This window comes from Cupressus sempervirens, chromosome 10 (genome assembly GCF_028749045.1).
Source record: "Cupressus sempervirens isolate cs-2001-9-10 chromosome 10, ASM2874904v1, whole genome shotgun sequence".
In the NCBI taxonomy this organism is placed as follows: domain Eukaryota; kingdom Viridiplantae; phylum Streptophyta; class Pinopsida; order Cupressales; family Cupressaceae; genus Cupressus; species Cupressus sempervirens.
The window spans coordinates 480,244,690-480,271,083 of NC_143127.1; positions in this window are offsets into that span (position 1 = coordinate 480,244,690).

A 26,394-nucleotide genomic window follows, 5' to 3' on the forward strand; every position below is an offset into this window, starting at 1 on the left:
ATGCATCACCCTTCCTATCTTGTAGTACTCCACCCATCACTCCAACACCTCCTCTAATAGCACCATCAAAACTTAGTTTAAAATGTATAAGGGTAGTTGGTTTCCATCTCACTTGTTGTCTCAGTATTTTTGAGTTGTCAAAAAGGAAAAAATCTTCATGACAACCCCATTTTTCTATGTTTCTCAGTTCCACATCTATAAAGTTCATTTAGCTCATAAAATCATTTAGATCTTGCAAGTTTTTTGAGTAATCCTTGTAACCACCCAATTTCTTAGAGTGGTATAGGGGAGTATTACAGTCACCCATAGACATCACCTTCATAGTTACTATAATCCTAGCTAATTTATCATAAGTTTTCTTCCTCCCTAGCTTGTTATTAGAGGCATAATATTAATCAGTCCCCAGCTATGAATTCTAGATTGGAAATCAGTTATTATGAAATTTCTATCCTTCTAAACCTCAACTCCCATCATAGAGTTCAGGTTCCACATAGTAGCAATACCCCTCAAGGATCCATCAGCCTCCATATGCATATAAGTAGCACTAGGCCAAGCATGAAAAATAATTTTATCAAAATTGGCACTAGACATTTTAATTTTTTATATTGGAACACATTTAACTTTTTCCTAAAAAATACATTGTTTCAGAGCATATTGCTTCTGGGGGTTATTCAACCCCTTAAATTCCAAGAGAGGAAATTCATTTCTTACCTCTAGTAATAGTCTCTAGTATAAGTTGTTTACCATTGGCCACATCCCTTGCTTCTTGTTTTGTCTTGGTTGCTCTGCTAGATGGCCTTCTAGCAGTCCTACAGGCACCCACATCTGGCTTTTTACCCTCCCTCCTTTTCTTTTTCTAGACCTCGCATTCCCCATTGTCCTCTTCCTATGGTGAGGTAGGGCTATGTTCCTTATCTACCTTATCAATGCTTGCCATGACTTTAGCTGCAATTTCCACTAGGGATGCCTTAACTATTTTTAAGGGGGTACAAACTTTTACTTGAGTATCACATTCTATAGCCATAAAACCCTACAATCTATTACCTCCCTAATTTGTTGGTGAGCTAGAAATAGGGTGGCAAACCTCTATTCACCTTCCTCCAACAACTCACCTTCCTTAAGTCCCCCCATGGGTGAGCTCAATAGTTCCTCTAATTCCCTTTTAAAGGGATATTCCTCCATTTTCTTCTTGTCCTCCAATGTTTCCCCTTCCCCAGTAGCATTATGCTCTTTGTATAGGGTAAAAAGCATAGGGTTAACCTCCATAGTTTGTGTTACAGTAGTCTCCATCTCCTATCTTGGGGCCTCTGAAGGTTCCCCCATAGTTCCCATAACTATACCTGGTGTACTCTACTTCTATTTTTCCTTTTGCATTTAAGCCTTGTATTCCACAATAAGGTGTCCAAATTGGCCACATTTCTGGTAGAACAAGCCCGCATTCTCGTATTCAATGGGTTGGACTTTCTCTCCCCATTTGTTCTTAAGTGTAACCACAATTGGGAGTGCACGATTCAATGCAACATTCACATAGAATCTTGCATAAACCATTCATGATTTTTGCATAGTTACCTTATCCATTGTGACAAAGTGACCAAAATAATTTCCTACCCATCTTAGGATCTTTTCATCCCAAAATTCAAGGGGCAGTCTAGGTAATCTAACCCAGACTGGGGCCAATTTACTTAGCTTTGCACTAGCATCAAAACTTGAATTCCACTTTGTCAAAACAAGACAATGTTTCCCATAATACCAGGTACCTGAGAGAATAAAATGGGTATCTTCCTCCAAAGTAAATTTGAAACAAAAGAGGCCACTGGGCATAGCAAAAACCTCCACACTACCTCTAAATTTCCATTTCTAACTTACCCATTTTTGAACCATCTCCATTGTTGGTTTGAAAGCAATGAATCTGCCAACAACACAAAGTTTGAGACTAGAAGTCACACTATCCATCAAACTATTAGGGAGGGAGATCACCAGACAATCAAAACCATGGGCAATCTTGGGATCCTCCAAATGGGCCTTAGTCCCTTCCGAATGGGCATTGGTCCTTGAGGATCCCACAAGTGCATTTTTCCAACCCATTAGGGACCCATTAGCCATCATCTAATCGCTCACTAAAGGACCACCACTAGGGCCACCACTGCCCAAGACAACAGTGTTGGTAGAAGACATCCCAATATCCCTCTTGGACCCACAACCATCCCTTGTGTCCTCCAAATCCCTACATATCACAAGCACCATTTGTAGATCCAGGCAAGGAGGAAAATTCAAGGGCTTAGGGCCCACCATAGATTCAGAATTCAAATTCAAATTTAAGCGGAAACTTGCAGAGAAAAAATTTGATTGTTACTACTTTTATCTATATGGATGTTCTCATGAATTTGATGTTATTAATTAAGTTACTAATATTTGAATTAAGTGTATAGGATAATTAGCCATGGAATTTATTAGAGAATCGATAATTGACCCTCTGTGCAAACTGCAAGACTAAGGTTGAATCCAATAAAGTGATTTGAACCTCATTGTCAAGTATTTATTTGTATTGTAATTTGAATGTGTGTTCATTTTTCTATAAATTGTGACATGTCAAATGTTATGTAAATGTAAACCTTATGGTATCACTTGACACTTGTTATATGCATGTGTGCCAATATGTCAATTTAGAGTTAGTAGAGTAACTAGTTAATCTAAGACTAATTAGTTAGTAACCTAGATTAATCTCCTCAATTAGGATTTAGTGGAAATATGACATCCTTAGTTTTTTTTAAAGATCAAATATTTCAAGCCACTTGTATAGGTCCTAAAATGATCCTAGAGGCCAAATTTAATGTAATTCAAGTGCCTAAGGGGTAAATGTATGGGTTAAGGACCTTTTTCACCCTTCTAGAACTTACTAGCAACATTTATGACCCCTAAAACATCTAATTTTCTCTTTTGTGCGAAAATTGACCATCTCCATGAGGTTAGTTAAGTTTACACTTCTCCTAAAAGGTTTTCTTGATGATAGGAAAAAGTGGGAAGACCATAGGAGGCTTAAGTAAAGTCTAGAGTTATCACCATTTTGGGTGGATGAGTTTAGAGGTTATTTAGTGGCTATTTTGAGAGTTAAAGGTTCTTCACCCATCCTCTACATTTAGAGAAGTCAAGCTTGGAAATCAAAGAGGAAGAAGGATTTAGCTCATCTCAAAACTCCATTCCCATAACCTTTGTGATGGTAGGATTCTCCATAGCCATGTTCTTCACTCATTGTTCATTCCTTGCTTATGCAAATCTCTTGCATGTGTATATTACATGTTTGTATTGTAACATGTGAGGGATGGATATTTGTGGGTTTTCTATTTGCTTTCCTTTCATGTTTTCCTTTTAGTTTTGTTGGGAAAACTGGGAAGGGTGTGTTGGCATTGCTGAACCTCAGATAGGCTCAAAGTGGCCATGTACAAGAGAAGGGCTTTAGTTAGACTCTAGGTTAGTGTAGAGTCTCTCCTAATTATGAGGAGAGGGAAAAAGTAAGGTGTTATCAGCCATAACTTGTCAATAGAAATTGATTTTATTCGAAGAAATAAGGAGAGAAAGAAATTGAAGTTTATTGTGATTTTGGTAGCCTTGGAAGAGGCATATGATTTGTGTTCATGATTGACATCTTCTACCTAGAAAATCCCACCTTCTCCCTAGTCATAGGTTGAGTGTGTCATTGTGATTGTTTTGAGTATCACCTAATCAATTACTGGTTCTCCTAGCTTAGGGTGTGGCCTCACATTGAGGCCTTGGTTGGTAGGTGAGCTCTCCATGGTTTTTCTTTATGTAATTTCATATTGCTTGGATAGTACATTGTAGTGAAACAAAACTAGATTTAGAGTCTTCTTTGTGTTCTTGAGTTTATTGTCATGGAGACTTCTCCTTGTGGTGATTCCATTGAATCTTGTTATATGCTATAAAAAAAAAGGTTAGATTTCTATTGGATCTATTGGATTTCAATATTCCTAATGTAGTTTTTATTGTAATAAGGTTAATTATGATTTTAATGTATAAAATTTTATAGTAGAAATGAGAACATGTTAAATGATTTCATTTTAAATCTATTGTAATTGATTGGCATAGGATGAATGCAGAAATATAGTTGTTTCACAATTCACTTTTTATAACCTTGGATTTTAATTTGAATGAAAATTATTGATTGTATTATAGATATTATGTTGTTAGAAGAAATTCAAATTATATTATGATTATGTTTCAATAAGAAATTGAAATCAATTTTGATGTCCAAATAATGTGGTTACTTTGGTTGCATTTAAATTTGATGTAATAAAATTATCAAAAAATGGTTAAATCCAAAAAATACATAATATAGCACATTATTAATATAATCTAAACACATGAATAAGGTCCCTAATATCACTTATCTATTTTGAAACTTTACCCACAAAATCACCTTGGAAAATTCTCACAAAAAAACAAGTTTTTGAAAAAAACCCAAAATGAGCATCTACAGGATGTTGGATAATACATGGGAACCTTTTAAATTCAAAAATGTAACATGGAATATTCCCTAGATACCTTCACCTTATTTTCAAATTATATTTTTCAATAAATTATAATATCAAAAAACTATATATACATTAGATTTGTAAATACTAAATACTTTGGATTTCCTAAACTTACCTACTTTACTTTATCCTTAACATCCCCCCTCCAAAAGTTTCCATCTAACCCCTTCCCACTTGGTTTCCAATCTTCAACACATTCATCTCCCCTCATGCCTTGGGAACCCCACACACCACCCTTACTATGAATTACATTGGTAGGCATCGAATTGGAATTCGGGGGGATAAGAGTAATGCTTTTTTTTAAATGTAGAAAAAGACACATCCTTACCATGTCCCTTATCCTCCTCACAAACCACATGTACCTTTTCCTTGGAATAACCTCCACCCCCACCCACCATTGTTGTGATTTGAATAAGTAGGATAGTGTGAAAGGCTTTGGAGGCCATCCTCTTTGCCCATGTGCACTTGGAAAGACATGGAGGAGGGAGAGAGGGCAAGGCTAGTTGGGTTAGCAATTAAGTGAAGGGAAAGGATAGTTAGGTGTTAGGTTAGTTAGAGTGTGGAATTAGTAAGAATTAATTTATTTTTTTTGTATGTGGTAATTAATTTATGATTTTAGTGTTAGTAAATAGGTGTCAATAAAAATATTTATTTTCATTTTGATATTTAAATATATTAAGGTGAAAGTACTAACAGTTAGTAATGTTAAGGGATTGTTATAAGTTTAATGTTAGAGTTTAGTTTTAAATTTAATTTTTCTTATGGGACATTTGAAATTTTAATTTTACCCTTATGATATATTATAATAATATTTAATGAAGTTGATAATTATGAACATTAGTATTTAGGTGTCATGTTAGAGTTGAGTCAAGACAGTGCTATAACTCGAAAGTTATGCTAGGTGTCTAGATCTACATTTGATTCAATATTAAACCTTGAATTAACATATGAAATGATATTATATTATTTGAAAGTAATTGAATATTGTATTTTAATGATTTTATACTTTGACTCCAAAGTTCATTTAATTCAAATTGTGAGGGTTATAGAATCAAGAGGGCATTGAAAGAACCTTAGGATGATAACCTGATAGAGATTAGGAATATGATCTAAGGATGAAAAAAATGTCATGAATTTTTTAATAAAAAAAATTTAGTGATTTCAATTAGTATAATAGTTTATTTTAATAATGGGAGATAAGGATTAAGGTATTTTATAAACTTGTCGAAGATGGAAAACTTGTTCAACTAAGAGATTGAACTAACTTATTAAAACAAATAGAAAGTGAAATAATAACCTAATGCATCTTATGAAATTTAATGGGCATAATATTTTGAAATGCTAAGTAGTCATGTAAGGTTGACCTGAAACTCACTTTTAAGCCTTTGTCAATTTTCCATAATATATTTAGTATAACATATATTAACATATTATATTAATTAACTTTAAAAAAAAAATGTTCATGTGTTTTTGCCCCAATATTTTCGGCACGACAACCTCTGACCTATTAAGGGTTAGAATGTATTGTTACAATAATTATTGGAAAGAAAAAAAAACTCAATTGAAATCTGCAAGCAACCTTTGGAAATCTCAAATAATAGGTTTATAAATGTGAGAAGCCAATTCAACAAGCAAGTTAGTTAGGAACGCACAAAGAATGAGAGAATCTTGGTCTACCATGAGGAATAGAACCCTAATCAAGTAATAAATTTATCTCAATATGATGGTATGAAAGTAACTAAATGGTGAGAAGTATGTAACATATAACATTGAATTGGTAAGATAGAAAATCTCAACTTCTAAGATAGGATTATGTGCATTTTTTTATGTTAGTAGGCTTAATGTATAAGCATGAGTGATACTTAATTATAACTACCAAGTGTATAATCTTAGACCCTAATATTGAAATTCTTGGATCAATTATAACCCTATAATATAGAGAAAGTAAAGTCATGATGAGACTATTAACCCAATATGAAATAGAAGTTCAAGTTTTAGAGGTAAGGGATAGGAGGATTACAAGCCACAAGGCATGATAGAAAAGTAATGATGACCTATACCTTGGTAAGGAGATAGTTGTAAGAGTGGATAATTAATCATTGATAGCACAAATTCAACTTGTATATTGTAGTGAATTTGGTATAATAAATATTGTGGGTAGATGCCCCTGTATGTAATTATAGTTAATTAAATATAAGGAATTGGTACCATAACTACAACCCAGAGTACAAACCTATTGTCAATAATGTCCCCATATGTTTTGATTCATCAAAAGACCCCTGTAACAAAAATAGGATGGAAGGAAACTCATTTTGGTTATCCTCACAGTTGCACATCATGTGGTATCTAGAATGGACACACCCCTTGGTACAGTAAACCCTAACCATAGGGTGATGTTCGATTATGCTATTAGTACCTAGGATCAAACACAATTTTAGCAATATGGTCTCTAAGAAACCATATAATTTCAATGCAAGGTCCATGTAATGTATTTGAAAGACCTAAGATTCCTCCTTTCTCTTAGTGACCCTAGTATGGCCACATTATGTCAATAATGTAAATTTTGTAAGCAATTAGATTTATTTCCTTATTTTGTCTGATTTCATTTTTTATTTGATAATTCTTTCCTTGATTTCCAACAATATGATGTTGGGTTTATTAGCCAAATTTATTATTGATGGTTCTATTTTGCCTCTAAGACATGCTATATTTCTTGATTAAAAGTTTACTATTGTGGCCACTCTTTGTTTCTTTTGTTTCGTACTTTTACTTTGAATGTTTCACATGTGATTTTGAATTTAAATTTTGAGGCATCTTCTTGTGAATTTTATTGGCAATGTGACATATGATAGGCCTACCAAAGAGATTCCTAACAATTAGATTAATCAGAGAAATAGCAACTGACCCTATGTGAAAACTATAAGACCAAGGTTGATTCCAATAAAGTGATTCTAACCTCATTCTCAGGTGTTTAACTTGTATCATAATTTGAATGTATGTGTATCATTTTTCATTTTTTGATGTGTTAAATTTTATCTAAAATTAAATCTTATGGTGTCACTTGAAACTCATTATGTGCATATGTGTCCTAACATGTTAATTAGGGTTTTCAATGTAACTCGTTAACCTAAGATTGATTTAGTTAGTAACCTAAATTAATTTCCCTTGATTATGGTTTAGGGGAAATGTTACATCATTAGGATTTTGGAGATAAAATATTTTAAGCCACTTGTATAAGTTAGGAATTGATCCTAGAAGCTAAATTTAATGTAATCCTAGTGCCCAAGTGATAGGGGTATGGGGTTAAGAACCTTTTTCACCCTTCTAGAACTTCCTAGCAACATGTATGACCCCTAAAATATTCCAATATTCCTTTGTTGTGAAAATGGATCATCTCCAAGAGCTTATCCAAGTTTACACTCTTGCTAAGAGGTTCCCTTTATGGTAGGGGCAAGTGGGAAGACCATAGGAGGCTTAAAGTCAAGATTTGGAGTTATTTTTATTTTGGGTAGATAAGTGTAGAAACTATTTAGTGTTCATTTTGAAGAGATGGGGGTTGTTCACCCATTCTCTACATTTAGAGAAGTCAAGTTTGGAATTGCAAGAAGGGGAGGATTTAGCTCATCTCAAAACTCACTCTTGCCATAACCTTTGTGAAGGTAGGTTCTCCATTTTCATGGTTAAGTTTATTTGTTTATTGTTTGTATGTATAAATATTGTAGTATGTTTGTGTTTTCTATCATGTGAGGAATGGGTATTGTGGATTTTTACTTGCTTCATTTCATGTTTTTTTCTCTTTATTTTGTTGGGAAAACTATGATGGGAGTGTTGGCATTACTTACCCTCGGATAGGCTAGAAGTGGCCATGAATGAGAGAAGGGTTTAGTTGGACTCTAGGTTAGTGAAAAGTCTCTTCTCATGTTGAGAAGTGGGAGGAAGCAAGGTGATATGGAACCTTACTTTTCAATGCAAAAATAAGTTTGTTTGGGGAAATAAGGAGAGAAAGAAATTAAAGTTTATGTGATTTGGTAGCCTTGGAAGAGGCATATGATTTTTGTTCTTCATTGACTTCTCCTACTTGGAAAAATCCACTTCCTCCCTAGTCATAGGTTCAATATGAAACCTGTTGTGCATACCTTTGATGGGAATGGTAACTTTAGTTATATCATTTTGTTTGGATTCTTAATGTCACCTAGTCGGTTACAAGTCCTCCTAGCTCAATGGGTGGCTTTTCGGGGTGTAGGATGGGAGGTGAGATCTCCATGGTTGTTCTTGTGTTTTAAAAATTTCTTGGATAGCTCCTTATGATGTAGCATCCTAGAAATTGGAACCTTGCTAGTGTTCCTTCAATCTTGTTGGAGACTTCTCCTTTTGATGATTTTCAGTGTATCTTGTTAACTTTTTCTAAAAAGAAATTTGTAACTCTGTTAAGACCTATTGGATTTAAATTTCATGATGTAGATGTTATGGTAATATAAATAATTATTATCCTTATGTATAAATTGGATAGTGGAAAAGAGAAGATGATAAATATATTTCATTGCAAATCTCTTGTAATTGCTTGGAATTGTATGAATATAGTACTCATAGTTATTTCAAAATTCAACTTCTAGAAAACTTGGATTTTAATTCTAAATGCTAGATGATTGATTTAATTATAGATATGTTGATGCATGAAGATATCAAAATTAGATTATGGGTAAATTTCCTTATGTTAGTAAAATCAAATTTTATGTTCAAATGATATGGTTTCTATAGTTGCATTTAAATTTGTCAAATATATATAATGGATTTATCAAAATGTAGTTAAATAAAAAGAAAAAAAGGACTTAAGCTAGAACACAACTAACATAATCTAAACACATTAACAGAGCCTCTAATATCACCTACCTAAGTCGAAACATTACCAATTAAACCATTGGAATTCCCCCTTAAAGTTTCTCACAAAAAACTAAGTTTCAAAAAAAATTTCCCAAATGAGCATCTAAAGGATGTTGGCTAATGTATGGAAAACTTTTAATTCCCAATTTTGCAACAAAGAATATTCTTCAAATATTCTTCTCATAAAGAAACATAATATCATTTTTGTGTTGGTTTGTGGTGACCAATCAGGGAAGTTATGTACATACTTCATAATTTGTTGGGGTTCAAAAAAAAATTGGCCCTATTTTACCCAGATTTTAGGCCAACATGTAATAGTTAATTATAACCCTAAAGTGGAAAAAATACTTGGATAAAAGAGCCTAGGGTTACTGATTTTCATAAGATGTGTGATTCAAAAATTACTTCTTGTGATGGTATTGAGTTGTAAAGGATTACAAAATGTAATCAGGTTGTAATTGTTGGATCATAATAATATTGGACTTGTTGTTTGGTGGACATAGCCCAGGGATTGGGTGAACCATGTTAAATCTTGGTGTCTTGTGTTCTCTTCTGTGTGATTCAATATTTTTTGATGTTATTTATATTTTCATGTAATTTTTATTTATTTCTATGGTGTAATCCTAACAAGTGGGATCAAAGTGAGTTTGTTTTTCAGTTATCCTCTGCAAAAAAGTATCACAGTTCAGTGGGAGTCTCATGGTTGAGTGGGAGCGATGGAAGATGAGTGTAACATAAACGTTGAAAAGTTTAATGGTGAGAACTTTCACTTATGGAAGATGCAAATAGAAGACTATCTTTATCAGAAGGATTTATGGAATTCATTCGAAGGAAAATCCAAGAAATAAGGAACTATAATAGATGAGGATTGGGAGATTTTAGAGCAAAAGACACTTGGAAGTATTCAGTTATGCATGGAACCATTAATGACATTTGACATTACAAAAGTGAAGATGATCGAAAAGTTGATGAAAACCCTAGCGAAGTTGTATGAAAAGCCCTCCACTTGAAATAAAGTATTTCTAATGAAGCGTTTATTTAATATGATGATGGTAGAAGTTGGATCTATGGAAGATCATTTAAATGAATTTAATAGTATTAATAGTAAATTATCTTTTTTGGGTATTAATTTTGATGAAGAAATTAGGGCTCTCTTGATTTTGTGTTCTTTGCCTAAAAGTTGGAATGGCTTGGTAATGGCTATGAGTAATTCTAATTTTGGATCTAATACCCTAAAATATGATGATGTGATTGGTATTATTTTGAGTAAGAAAACTCATAGGAAAACCTCAAGTGAATCTACATCAAGAAATTTTTTGAACACAAAAAGAAGAGGTATAACTACTAAGAGAGGAAATTATTCTGGAATTATTGGAAATCAAGATGAAAGTCGAAGGGAAAGAGATCTCAATCCAAAGGACCAAGAGATTGCTAGTACTATGGTAAACCAAGGCATAAGAAAAAATATTATTGAACTCGAAAGAACAATGAAGGAGATAAACCAAAAGGGAACTGTTGTGGTATTCACAACACATGCCCCATTCCTCACTAGGAATGGGAACCCCCTACTTTTTTTTGACTCCCAAACTTGAAATTCGAGAGTCAAAAAAGAGAAAATTTGTTTATAAGTTGCGTCAAAATTTTGAAAAAACACAAAAAAATCAAAAAGGTTGAAAAAATAAAAAACATTAGAAAAATTCAAAAGGCTCAAAAAAATTCTCTCACCCTCCCACACATGTGTGCATCAAGGCATGACGCGCGTGAGGGTAGGAGGGTTATAAAACTCTCCCTCCCCTCCTCCTTCCTCATTTTTTCTTTTCGAAGTGAAGAGGAGGAGAGATTAAGACCCCTCACCCCCCCGTGCATTAGACATCCCATGTCACGCCACCTTCAAGCTCTTGCGTGTTGCACACCCTCGAGTGTGTATGCATCATGCTACCCTTAGGAGGGCATGTGTAGCACCACCCTCAAACATGCATGCTGCATTGCCTTTGGGTGCATGTGTGCTGCATTGCCTCCGGGTGCATGCGTCTGCACTACCCTTGGGAGGGCACGTGTAGCACTGCCTTCAGGTGCACATGCACAACGCTATCCTTGGGAGCGTGCATGTAGCACCACCCTTGGGTGCACGCACCGCACTACCTTTGGGCACACATGTGTTGCATTGCCCTTGGGTGCTCTCTCTTTTTTTTAGTTTTATTTTATTTTATTTTTGTTAAAAAAAAATTTGAAAAAAAAGAATAATAATAAAACAAGTTGTTAGATAAAAATGAATAAGTCCCCAAGGGGGACATTTTTTTTGCTATCTGATGACAGATCATATTTTCTTTCTCATGATGTGCAGTAACATAATCAGATGGCGTCCACATTTGGGTCAGCAATGAAACTAGTTGTTTACAAATTTCAAGGCATGACACCAAAATCAAGATTACATGATGAGTACGCTGAGATCAAAGATATTGACCTTAGACACACAAACTTAGGAGAATTCCTAAGAGTATGCAACAATCTAACACAAAGGTCAACCTTGGTGTCTACATTGATCTATTCCAAATTAGTGAATGTAGCATCACATCCAATGTTGATATAGTTAGCTGAGTTGATCATGACCCTATCTCAGCATTTTGTTCCTAATGAAAGGGTAGTCAAGAGCGTTACTAGGGAAGTGGTTTTGGATCTATGACTTGATAACATTGAGTGAGTATTCCATCTTCCTAGAGCCAATCAATTCATTTGACTCTCCTACGAAGCAGTTGAAATATGGTATAAGGATCATCACCAAGAGGCCATCAGCATCATATATTCCTTGTACTTCATTGAGAAGCCACCTTGGGGAAAGACAATTAGCAAAGTGGATATGACTCAAGGATACATGAAGGATGATATTAGATACTCCATCATTCTTTTGAGCAAAGTCATGGCTTACCTGCAGTAGGTCATCTCACTATATTCATGGTCAACTTCATTGAGACTATTAGGCATGCAAAGATACCACTAGATTGGGCCACCATGCTAAGTGAAAACTTGTGTGATTAGTTGAGGATAGTAAACGATAAGAAGAATTTTTATATGACTTCTTACATGGTGTATCTACTTGTAGTAAGGGCAACCAACTATCTCAGGTTGTACAAGAAAGGTAGTATGCAGGACCCCAATTCTTGGCCATACATAGTCTATCCTTAGTTGGTGAAGAAGAAGCTCTCACCATAGAGCAAGGAGTACATAATTGTAAATGATGCCTTCATCTTTCCCATCATTTGATTCATTGAGGGAGACTATGGGAAGAGACTATTCGATGAAGCCAAGGCACATATCATAGCTCTCAGAGCATAATTCATCCAATTCAGGATATTTACATAGATTCAAGTAGGTGGTGCATCTATCAATCCACGGAAACTCCCAAGGTACCCAAGTGTTAAGTTGGCCCTAGTGGAAATATCCTAGAAAATTGAGTCAGCTTATGAGAGGATCAAAAGACAATGGAGACCTTGTTGGGATTGCCCTTTTGTAGTAGGAGCATATCAGGTGAAGAGAAAGCAAGATATCCTGACTTTTGAGTGGGAATTGGAGAACTACCCTCTTGAAGAGTATAATTCTCCTTGGCCATTCTTTGACAATGTTGGTAAAGTGGAAAACCTGGCAGGAAAGGAGTTCTATCATGAGGATGCCATTGAAGATCATTGGATGAATGCCACAAATGACTACGATGTCCACATTAGAGACTATTGTAGGATGACTTTGTATCTAGTAGAAAAGGCTCTCCATTTGACCATCCCTAATGAGATAAGGCTATAGGACTCCAAGGAACTATTGGATCCCCTATTCAATACAAATAAAGTTTGTGAGAGACCCATTCTGAATGCAGAAGTTGATAGAGAGGAAGGAGGTGATATTAATCATTGAGCGAGACATGTCATTTGAATGACAAAGATTTGGATTAAGAAACCCTTTCCACTTGATCCAATTTTGAATACATTGATCTTCCATGCACATACTCACCCAAAAAGGGGTAAAGGGAGGAAAGTCACAGTTCTTATCTTTGTGCTCTAGTCGCCTATTAGGCCAAAGATAGTCTACCAGCTTGATCGCCCAATAGGATACTCCCACCCTTTGGAGAGGAAGGGAAAGAGGAAGAGAGCCTCTCCTTAGAGGATTTAGATGAAGCATGTTGAAGAATAGGTCTCCTCCCAGCAATCAGAATTGATTCCGCAAGAGCCCTAGGATGGTGGAGTTTCTCATATCTAGGTTGAATTTCCATTGCCTCCTATTTTGCCAAGTCAAAGAGAAGAGGGAGAAATTCCAAAGACCTCCATTCCTATGGTGCATGAAGAGCCTACTTCTCCTATTTTTCTACAAAAACAAAAGAGGATCAAGGTTAGAATGAACAAGAGGCAAAAATTCTATAAAAGATTAGTGCCTAATCCATCTATTCCTGAGACTATTCCAGAGGAAGAATCAGATGAGGAAGAAATGGAATTAGATGAGGAGGAAGAACAAGTACCCTTACAAAGGAGAACTCAGTTGGAAAAAGCCATAGAATTAGAGAGAAGGAAGAGTGCCAGGAGTACCCCACCACCCACCCAAGAAAAACTTGTAGAAATCTCTTCTTCATAAGATGAAGTGTAGCGATGGGTGAATGAGCAAAGGTAACAAGGTGAAGATGTTCTCTCCATCCCAGATTTTGATTTCATGCTTGTGGGTATAGAGTTAGTTGGAGATAAGATCGGAGACACCCCTACAGGTGAACTTCAATAGCAAGACCGGATGTAGATGCCACCAAAAACATAAGGTCCTCATCTCACTCCTTCATCTCCACCATAGGTCACGATGGTAGATAAGGGTTCAATCACTCCTCCACCTCCAAGTTTAGAAGAGGAACATGTTAAAAAAGAACCATCATTACAAGAACAACCTAAACCAAGGGCTACTGATGAAACATCAAAAGAGGCACAGATGGTAGAATATGTGCAACAACCTTCTTAGGAAGTTGAGGATCAAACTACAGGATCTATAGAGACTGAGACTACAAAAGAAGAGTCCTCAGAGTAGGAGACTTTGAGCAAGAGTAATAAAGGGAAGTAGGTAGTTCAACACATCCCTTCATCATCTAGAGCCAAGGTTGTAGAGAGACATATCCCAAGATGGTTTTGAAAAGAAATAACGAGAAGTGCCAAGCATCAATTTTGTGCTTCAAAGGATGACATTTGTGATATTGTAGAGATTTTGAACAAGCCTAAGTCTCCATTACATGATGCAACACCATTTGCATTTATCACTTCCATACAGAACCAGGAGTTATTTGCACAAGTGGCTCAGCCTCCCAAAGGTACAAATGGAGATGCTATTAGTCTTGAGGACTATGAAGTGAAAGATATTATGTTGGGAAAGCCTACATGGGATACATCCTGAAAAATGATGACTATGGGAATCAGAAAGGTTCTTAGGCATATGGAACAGGATGAGATTGAAATCAGAACACTTCATAGGCAAGTTGAGATCCTAAAGGGATATCTAGCTGAAGTTATTGGTCCTCTTGATCCTGAACACCCCGAGGAGACTTTGAATACTATTCTTAGAGAATGGGAAAGTGTATGGCTCAATCCATTTTTGAAAGCTTGTCAAGAATGGTGGGACAACCTTGAGGATAAATGTGTCACAATAATAATAGGAAGTTTGAAGTTGCTACATTCTACACAAGAGAATGTGGATAAGATCGTGGTAATTTTAAGACAGGACTTCAGTATCATGGATGAGGTACGGGCATGGAGCAAAGATTTGCAAACTCTACAAGCCATAAAAAGCCAAAGGTATCATATTCTGATTGATGTATATACTGAAGAAGATTTAGACATGATAGATGATTGGATAGAGAAGATTTCCAATGGAAATAAAGTGATGGAAACATTTCTTTTTGAGATACATAGGCTCAAGGACCAAGCCTGAGGGAGAATTTTGGAAGAAAAAAAGTTGTATAGTGATGCATGCTTGGACATTTTTGAAGATGAAGAATGAGAGAAGTTGTTACTAGTTGAGGTAGTCATGGAAAATTTCAAGAAGACTTTAGAGGAAGAATCCAATGATGAATACATTAGACAAGCCTTCAAGACAGAGGAAGCACTGTTAGAGTTGGACACCAAACTCTACAATTCAAAGGTGTTCCAATAGTTGAGAGCCAGTTCCAAAAATAGGACTTCCCATGCATCAAGAATGCATTTTGATGGCAACTTAACTCTGGCACATGTCTAGTGAAGGGCTAGCTTCTATTTTTGGCACCTCCATGCACTTCCACTTTGACTAATGGCTTCTTCCTACTTTCTCTCTCATGCTTTCATTGTTTTTGACATGTAAAGGGCTCATGCATCCAATTAATGAATAAAATATGGATGGAGTCCCTCTAAGCACCAGTTAGATTGATAGTTTGTATATATTTAGTTTGTTTTAATGTTTTAAAAAGCATTTTATTGCATCAAGATATCTCTCACTCTTAACACAAATTGAGGAGACGATTTCTTATTTATACCCCATTGTAAAATATAACAAGGGCTATCATTATTATGCAATAAAATTATGCTTTTGGTGCTCACATTTGGAGTGTAGTAATTCTTGCCTGAATGTGTCATATTTTTGTGAATTCTATTCATTAGATTGTGATTGAGCCAAAGGTTTATTGTGTTGTTTCTAGTTGTGTGATCTTTTAGTTCTGGTGTTTGCTATAGATATATGAATTCTGCTAACATAATGAGCTTGAGAAGAGATCACCTAATTATGTCTACATAGCTTTTTGTCTCACATGAGCACACTTTCCATGGCCTTGTGATTTGATGAAAATTGGAACATTATTTGATTTGTTAAAGATTCTCATCGACGATTGCATCAATGGATTCTAGGAAGCAATGCTCCTATTTTCATTGGTTTCCTATCGATTTCTTTGAAGGTTTAACTCACAACGTATTTTGTTCTATAGCTAATGTCTATTTAGGAATTTTAATTTCAAGTTATTTCAATTTCATGTTACTTTCTTTCAGTTTTATTATTTTCTTTACTAACCCCCTATTAGAACATGACCTCATAGTAGTTGCATTGTTAGAATTGCATTCATTGAAAAATAGAAAAATAGAAAAATATTGTTCTTTTGGAGTGATATTTTGAGACAACGAATAGATTTACTTCGATTTTAAGATAAAAGAGTTTTTTTAAGAACTAGCAAAGGCCTCCTTGTGAACATTCACATTTATCTTCTACTAAGTGGATTTTGGCATGTCACAAGACAAATACTGAACCTTGGAGCAGATCCTTAAAAAGATTTTCTTTTCAAGAGAGGAATTACGCAATGGATTCCTGCTATTGACCTCATGAAAAATGAATGCCCCATAGAAGAATGAGGTCCAAAAACTAAAGAACATACTCCCAGAAATGAGGAACTTTTGACAAAGTTTTGAGATTTTTTGCACCCTTACAGTAAACTACATTCCATACAAGCGCAAAAATTACTTCTAAATTTTTCAAAAATTTAGGTATGCAGTTACACAACTTAGTAGGTCTGCAGTTCTACAGCTTCATAAGTCTATAGGTTTGTAGATCCACAGGTCTACAAATATGCAAAACTTTGTGGTGCGTAAAATCTAAAACACTGGGAAAGTGTACTTCCATAGAGGTGCACTTTTCTCCAAATTTGATGCAAGCTAGAGGATATTGATCTGAAATCCCCATTTCAATGAGCATTGAGATCTACACCAATTACACACAAATTTCTTGAGCTTACCCACTTCTGTAAACCATGTAGTGATAAGGGAACATCCTAAGTTCAACCACTCCCTCTCAAACTTTCATCATCTTCTTCAATTCCACCTCCACTCCAACCACCTGGTGAACCACCACATACTTTGATAGCTACTCCCCAACAACCACCGTTAGGTCCACCAAACCCTCCAATGTCCTTTTTTGCGAATGTTGTAGACTCACCAATAAACTTGAGAGGTGCACTCCATGACCTCCCCAAGAATCCCAAGAAGTTTTTCCCAAGATTCATCTATGGTGAAACATGAATTATCGAGGATCATGTCAAATTTTTCAAAGAAATTTGTAACCGAAAGCAAGTGGCCAATGAGGATGTGGTTCTTCATCTATCTCCCTACTCTTTGGGAGAAATTAGCTTCAATTGGTACATCAATTTTCCACCTGGATGCATTGGAGATTGGGATACATTCAAAAAATTGTTTTTGGAACAATTCAAAACATTCATCAATTTGGTTGTGATATATCAAAAATTCATATCAATCAAAAGGGACCCAACTGAGATAGTGTCGCACTTCAACCACCGCTTTCATATGGCCTACCAAAAATTGGAAATGCCATACACAATGCCAATTGAAACCACCATTCAAATTTATTTGAATGCTATGGACCCTCTTACTATGATATTTCTAAGAAGTTTTCTTGTAGCAAATATTGACACATTGGACAAAGTCTTTGCAGAAGTGATCACGTTCACAATGCAAGCCAATCCTAATGGAGGAGGAATGATGCTTCCAACACAAGCAGTCCCTATGATGCCAGCATACCCCATGGGAGCACCCATTGGGCCTAGCTAGTTCATACCAATGAACCTAGTTCCATTGTAGTAGGCACCCACTCCACAAACTCAAGCGATAATATGAGCCTCCAAAAATAGCTTTCTTTTAATAGGAAGCGACGGTTCCTGTGGAAGTAGATAACAATCTTCTTTTAGAAGTTGGTCAAATGAAGAAGACCATGTCACAAATGAATAATGAGCTGATACATCTTAGATTGTCACAATGAAAAAATAATAACTTCCAAAGAAATAATGCCAGCCCCTACAACAACAATTTTGGTTAGAATTACAATAGGAACTTCAACAATAATAGTAACAACAATGCAGGAAACAATGGCAGAGGAAACAACTTCAATTCTCCTAATCGTAACAATGTATTCCAAATGAAAAACTAACAATGGAACACTTAAACTAATAATAGAAGCATTCCTACTAATGACAACAACAACAACTTTCAATATGCTTATATCAATCAGTATGATGATAGCCAAAATATTCATAGCAATGATGGTTTGTACTACAATGGTAATCAGGAGGTGAATCAAAAATCACAAGCGAATGAAAATCCTCCTCTTGTTCAATTCAATGTGATGCTATTGGAATATTATGATTCTACATAGAATACACAAGTGGAATAACAAGCAAGTGGGGAATTCTTATTCCCGTTTAGTCAAGAACCCAATCTTAAACATGACGAGATGTTTGCCTTTAAGATTGACAATCAGAATACATACAATCTCAAAAATAGAAAGGATCCCTTGATAGATGGGATTCCTCCAAGTTTACAACCAACTCCACCTGATCCTAGAGCAAGTAACAATTTTCCATAGGTGAAACTAGTGCAGGGAGGACAACAGTATCAAAATTAGGTGAACATACCAACAATACTAAAGAACCTTGCTTGGTCTACTAAAAAGTACAATGTAGTAGAAGATCTAAAGAAAACTAAAGCCAATATGTCTATGTTCAACATGTTGCAAAATTATCCACAATAAAGAGAAGTGCTCATGAAGACATTGGATAATACAAAAGTTTTCGAAAATATTAATGTTGTCTCTCAAAAGATGGTGCCACAACAAGTAAATGTTGCAGAAATGATGCCCCCTATGTTGAAGGACAAATTTGAGGTACCCTCATTTTTGCTGAGCATAAGGATATATGGGAAGAATCTTCACAATTTCCTCATTGATTTAGGAGCTTCATGTAGTGTAATTCCATTATCAATAGCCCAAAGGCTAAGAGTTAGTCCTCAACCCTCTAATCGAGTGGTGATACAATTGGATAAAATAGAGGTAAAAGTCATTGGAGTATTGAAAGATGTGCAGATATAGTTAACGGTTGATCCTTGGATCTAGGATAATATTGACATACATGTGGTTGATATCCCAAAGACATATGGATTACTTCTAAGCAGAGAATGGATAAAATTTCGTAGAGGATGGTTACCTATGGACTTCACCCAATTGTGGTTGCCATGGAAAGGATTGAACAATCAAATCAAGATAGATGCTGAGCCCAAATTGAAAAAAATGATTACAGATTACAATGCCCCGAATGAGATAACATTCTTACAATTGGATTTGGGTTCATACAAAGTGATGGTATTGAATATGGTTCCAAAAAATACTGCTCACGATCAAAAGGAAGAACCTAAGGTGCTGGTACCCAAAAGTGAAATTGTGACATAGTTCATAGAAAGTATGGTGACTAATTTACAATGTTTAGGAGAAGAAGCTAATCCCAACATCCTCCTTCTTCCAAGATTTTTTCATTTGCACAAAGTTAGTCACTCTAAATTTGAATGTTCATCATGTCAAGAAGTAGCTACAAAGTTATTGACCCACATGATGGAAAACAAGGATACAAAGACCTCAACAGATGAACTCACAAAAAGTCAAGATTCAGTGAATTCATCCAACCTTGTTGAAAAGATCGAAGAAGAAAGTGAAGATCTAAATGTATTGTATAGTGATACCTCTTCAAATGGTGGAGGTTTGTCTTCTCCTCCTCCAAGGATGATTAAAGTTCAAAGAAGAAGATGATATGTGAAAGGTAAAGGATGGACTTCAATAGTCATTCATCCTAAACCTAAATTTGAGGAAATCAAAGAGCTAATAGGGGAAATTTAGGATAAACAAAAAAAACACACATGTCCTCTATCTACAGTTTATGAAGGGGACTCATCAAGTCCTGTGCAAGGAAAGTTACAATGGGTTCGTAAGAAACAATCAATCAAGGCTCAAGTGAAAAAGAAATTAAGGATGAATAAGCATAAAGTTAGAAAACCCAAGGAAGATAAAATTTGAACACTCTGATTTGATGGTTCTAGTTGAAAGATGGGAGTCAGTGCTGGTATCAAATTAATCAACCCAAAAGGTAGATCTTTCTATGCCACATATCAATTGCAATTTCAAATGTACCAACAATGGTGTAGAATATGAAGCATTAATCTGAGGACTCCTCTTTGCACTCAAAAAGGGAGTCACAACTCTTAAAATTGAGGGGGATTCCCAATTGGTCATACGAAAAGTAAAATCCATATATTATTGCAATGACAAAAGATTACTTTCTTATAGGAAAAGGGTATGGGACATATTGGATGACTTTGAGGCCTTAAACATCAAATCCTTTCCAAGGAGAAAGAACATGGTAGCAGATGCTCTTGCCATCTCAGCTAGTGCATTGTAACTAGTTGAAAGAACCAAGTTGAAAAGATTTTCAATAGAATTGGTTGTCGTTCCCTCCATTCTTGGCAATATCACCAACTTTCAAGTCTTTGAGGATGATCAACATATACTCAAGTTTAACATGTGTAGTCACCATTTTCAAGGGCAAGAAATTGATGATACACCAGATGATAGACCTGAAGATGATGGACTTGAAGATGAAGATGGGATTCTAAATTTAAAAACTAACACTATTCTAAAATGGATGGTTGAACTTGAACGCATCTTTGATCGTGATGAATCTAAACTCAATAGAAGGGAAACTAAAGAAAAGGGAATCAAGGAATGTGATTCATACAATTTGGGTACTCATGAAGAACCAAGAATGGTACATATAGGAAAAGTGTGTACCTCACAAGAAAGGGAGAAAATGCTCAAATTACTCACTGAGTATAAGGATGTCATTTCCTAGAGCTATGAAGAGTTGAAGACTTATGATCCTATGATTATCACACATGACATCCCGCTGAAATCTGATGCAAAGCCATTTTGACAAAGATAGAGACTAGTAAATCTGATCATAAAACCACTAATTATGAAATAAGTAAATAAATTACTAGATGCTAAGATCATATTTCCTATCCATCATTCCACATGGGTGGAAAATTTGGTTCCTGTGTAGAAGAAGACCAGAGAGATTCATCTTTGTGTTGACTTTCGTAACTTGAATCTAGCATCTCAGAAGGATAACTATCCTCTACCCTCACTAGATGAGGTATTGCAAATTGTTAATGGTTCAAAGATGATGTCACTCTTAGATGGTTATTTGGGATATAATTAGGTGATGGTTGATGAAGAAGATAGGCTAAAGATTGCTTTCATGACCAAGTGGGGAATGTTTGCTTACAGAAGGATGCCTTCTGAATTGATTAATGTGGGAGCTACATTTCAATGAGCAATGGATGAAGCTTTCAAAGGATTGATAAATAGGTGTATAGTCATCTATATGGATGACTTGACTATCTTTTCAAAAATTAAAGTACCCATATTGCTGATCTAAAGAATGTATTCAATAGATGTCATTAATAAAACATATCCCTCAATCCCAAGAAATGTTCATTTGGTGTTACTAAAGGAAAGCTCCTAGGTCATGTCGTTTCTAAAGCTAGAATCTCCATTGATCTAGATAGAGTTGAGTCTATTTTGAAGTTAGCACCTCCACACAGTCAGAAGGAATTGAAATCTTTCTTTGGAAAGATAAACTTTGTGCAAAAATTCATAAGTGGATTTGTGGAGATAGTTTGCCTCCTCAATGATTTACTCAAAAAGGGGGCTAAGACAGAATGGGTACCCAAAATAAAGAAATCTTTCAAAGATATTAAGGTTTCCATTTCCAAGGCCCCAGTTTTGGTAAGTCCATATTACGAGTTACCTTTCAAGATCTATTCCTTCGCTTTCGAACACTCTTGCGCAGGGATCCTGACACAAAAAAGAGAGAAGGAAGATGAGTGACCAATTTCTTTAATGAGTTTTCATTTGAAGAATGTAGAGTTGAAATATTCAAACCTTGATAAATAGTCCTTTGCATTGATCAAGGCAGTAAAGAAGTTCCATCACTACATACTTTGAAGTAAGGTGTATGCAATTGTATCTAATCTAGTAGTAAAGACACTTTTGATGCAAAATGAACTTGGTGAAAGGAGGTGAAAGTGTATGGCCATACTTCAAGAATTTGATCTCAAAATTCAATGTATGAGATTAGTCAAAGGTCAAGGGCTATCAAAAATGATAGCTAATAACCAAGATGGAAATGAAAAGGAATTCAAGTTCAATGATGAAATGGATGAAGATGATCAAAAGAATATGGTTGTATCACAAGTTGATATCAACCAAGGTGTGATGATAGATGTGTGGTACCAAGACATTGTGTATTATCTCTTACAAAACCAATGCCCCAAATGGATGAATAGTTCACAACATAGGGGAATTAAGATGAAATGTGACTCTTACATGTTACTTGATAACAAGTTGTATAAAAGAAACTATGAAGGGATCTATATGAAATTCTTAGGATGTGAATAAGCTAAGGATGTCTTGGAACATTTCCATGACAAGTATGGTGCATGACATGGTTTAGCAAAAGCAACAACTCACATGATTCTGAGATCAGGTTTTTTTGGCCATCAATATTCAAGGATACTTTTGAGCACATGCATTCTTTTCATATATGCCAAACTAGTGCTAACAAAGAGAGGCACCCAATGATGCCATTACAACTAGTGTATGAGGTGCACCCCTTCGTAAAGTGGGGACTGGATTTCATTGGTCCAGACAATCCATTGTCATCAACTAGACATGTATTCATCCTTACAGCTACAAATTATTGTACATGATGGGCGGAGGCAAAGACATTCAGAAAGTGCACTACTAAGGTGGTGACCGACTTTTTGGAAGAACACATTGTTACCAGATTTGGAATGTCATTCGTCCTTGTGTGTGATAATAGGTTCACATTTGCATCTACATTCCTAACCCAATGGGCATTTGAAGACAAAGTCATCATCAAGTTTTCCTCAAATTACTACCTGCAAGGAAATGGGGTAGTGGAGTCTACAAACAAGAACTTGATCACTATGATAAAATAATTATTGAAGGAGAATCCTAGGGATAAAGTCATCATCAAGTTTTCCTCAAATTACTACTTGCAAGGAAATGGGTTAGTAGAGTCTACAAACAAGAACCTGATCACTATGATAAAACAATTATTGAAGGAGAATCCTAGGGATTGGTATACACAACTGAAATATGCCTTGTCAACAGATTGAGTGAGAGTCAAAAATGCCTTGGAGAATTCTCCATATTTCCTTGTTTATGGACAAGAACCAGTATTCCCACTCAATCTCAGAGTTCTGGATTTGAAATTCATGAGTGGGTATACTAAAGATGCTAATAAAGTTCAAATAAGATTGATGAATCTCATAGAAATGGATGAGAAACTAACAACTGCATTAGAGAACATGGCTAAACATCAAGCGGTTGTAAAAAGATGGTTCAACAAGAGGGCCACAATCAAATCATTCAAGATTTTCAACCTTGTTCTACTTTGGCATAAGGTGAAAGAAAAGCTGGGTAGTCATACCAAGCTTCAATGCTTGTGGACAGACCCTTATCAAATCACAAAAATTTTGGGAGAAAAGACTTTTAGGCTCAGTTCCTTACAAGGGGAATTTCTCCCCTTGCCCATAAATGGGTAGTTTCTAAAGCATTATTTTGAAGCCTAAAACACAAAAAAACAAAAAAAACAAAAAATTAGTTAGATTTCATTTTTGCATTTAGTTTAGATCTTCATTCCTGTAAGTGTGTTTATTTTCACAAGTGTGTTTGTTTTCATGTTGTGTGTTTTCTTTCAATCGTGTGTTTCTTTTTTTAAAGTTGTGTCAGTCTTGGGGGTAAGGTGTACTTGAGATTTTCTCTTAAGATTTCACTAACCACTTCTTGGTCCCAATTTTAGGAAGAGGTATTTCTTTCTCAAATCATTTAGATGATTGTGTGTCATATACCAACCAAGCAACGAATATTTCTTGTGGAAATAGGAGACTCTCAATTTGGAAATCAGAGGCCTAGACCACCAAATTCTCAACACTTTACAAATTTAAAGATTTGATTGTTTTAGGTGTTGTTGATTTGAAGTCAAAAATGGTGAGAGATGATCCAAATTTTAACTAAGTTCAAATAGGAAGGGTCTCCTCGAGAGGTTACTAAGATGATTCATTTGGCGTGAGAGTTTTCTTAAAAGTTCTAAAAGAGGAATGCAAGGGATGTTCATAAGAGATCGAATCTAAGAATCAACACCGATGTTCTGACTACATAGTTTAAGCATAGTCAGGATACAAAAAAAAAAGGAGGAAAAAAATAAATAAAGAGAGAGACTAATACATTGCTAAGATTGAAGGATTCCAAAGATCTAAAATGGCAAAAGATATGCTCTCAAAATGGAGTATCTTGTGTTAAAAGTAACATTCTATCAAATATAACATTGTGAATGACATGGAGTGATTATTCAAAAAGCCAAAAATTCAAAAGAACGTGGCATCCCGCCAAGAGCCCTTGAACTGATTCTCTCATCTGGTCAAGTAATTGATTGATAAAAAGCCTTCATGGAGATCCCGAATGAATGAGCTGGGAGGAGTGGAAGATTGTCTCAAGTTGTTAGAAAAATTTGATTGGCTATATCCTATGTCAAAAGGAAATGAATACACAATGCACACACTAAGTTGGAAGGTTTCAAGTTCTGATATTTTGATTGAAGAGTCATCCAAAGAACGCTCGAGATGTTCAAAGTCTGGTTGGTGTTTGACACACGTTTGAGCAATTTTTGTTGATTAAGAAATGTCTTGGTCATTTCTTCCTTTTTTTAGGGCTATTTTTTGTGGTATTCACAACACATGCCCCATTCCTCACCATGAATGGGGACCCCCTACTTTTTTTTGACTCCCAAACTCGAAGTTCGAGAGTCAAAAAAGAGAAAATTTGTTTATAAGTTGCGTCAAAAATTTGAAAAAACACAAAAAAATAAAAAAGGTTGAAAAAATCACAAGGAAGAAAATTTAAAAAAATTAAAAACATTAGAAAAATAGAAAAGGTTCCAAAAAAATTATATCTCTCACCCTCCCACACGTGTGCGCATCGAGGCGCAGCACGCATGAGGGGAGGAGGGTTATAAAACCCTCCCTCCCCTACTCCTTCCTCATTTTTCTTTTTGAAGTGAAGAGGAGGAGAGGGTAAGACCCCTCACCCCCACATGCATTAGACATCCCATGCCATGCCACCTTCGGGCACGCACGCACTGCGTTGCCATTAGGTGGGCGGGTGTAGCGTCACCCTCAGGTGCATGCACGCCATGCTACCCTTGGGAGGGCACATGTAGCACTGCCCTTGGGCGCATGTGCCATGCTACTTTTAGCCACACATGCACCACGCTACCCTTGGGAGGGTGCATGTAGCACTATCCTTAGGTGCGCATGCATAGCACTGCCCTTGGGAGGGTGCGTGCAATTCCACCCTCGGGCACATGTGCGCCATGCTGCCCTTGGGTGCTCTCTCTCTTTTTTAGTTTAGTCTTATTTGATTTTTGTTAAAAAAACTTAAACAATTAAAAATAATAAATAATAAAACAAATTTTTGGATTAAAAATGAATAAGGCCCCAAGGGGGACTTTTTTTTGCTTCTATTTTTTTCACTTGCATCTTTTTTACTATCCGATGACTGATCATATTTTCTTTCTCGTGATGTGTAGGTAACATAATTAGATGGTGTCCACATCTAGGTCAGTAGTGAAACTAGTTGTTTACAAATTTTAAGGCATGACCCCAAAATCAAGATTACATGATGAGTACACTGAGATCAAAGATACTGACCTCAGACACATAGACTTAGGAGAATTCCTGAGAGTATACAACAATCTAACACAAAGGTCAACCTTGGTGTCCACATTGATCTATTCCAAATTAGTGAATGCAATGTCACATCTTTTGTCGATACAGTCAGCTGAGTTGATCATGAACCTATCTTGGCATTTTTTTCCTGATGAAAGGGTAGTCAAGAGCATTACTAGGGAAGTGATTTTAGGTCTACAGCCTAATAACATCGAGCAAGTCTTCCATCTTCCTAGAGCTGATCAATTCATCTAACTCTCCTATAAAGCAGTTGAAAGATGGTATAAGGATCA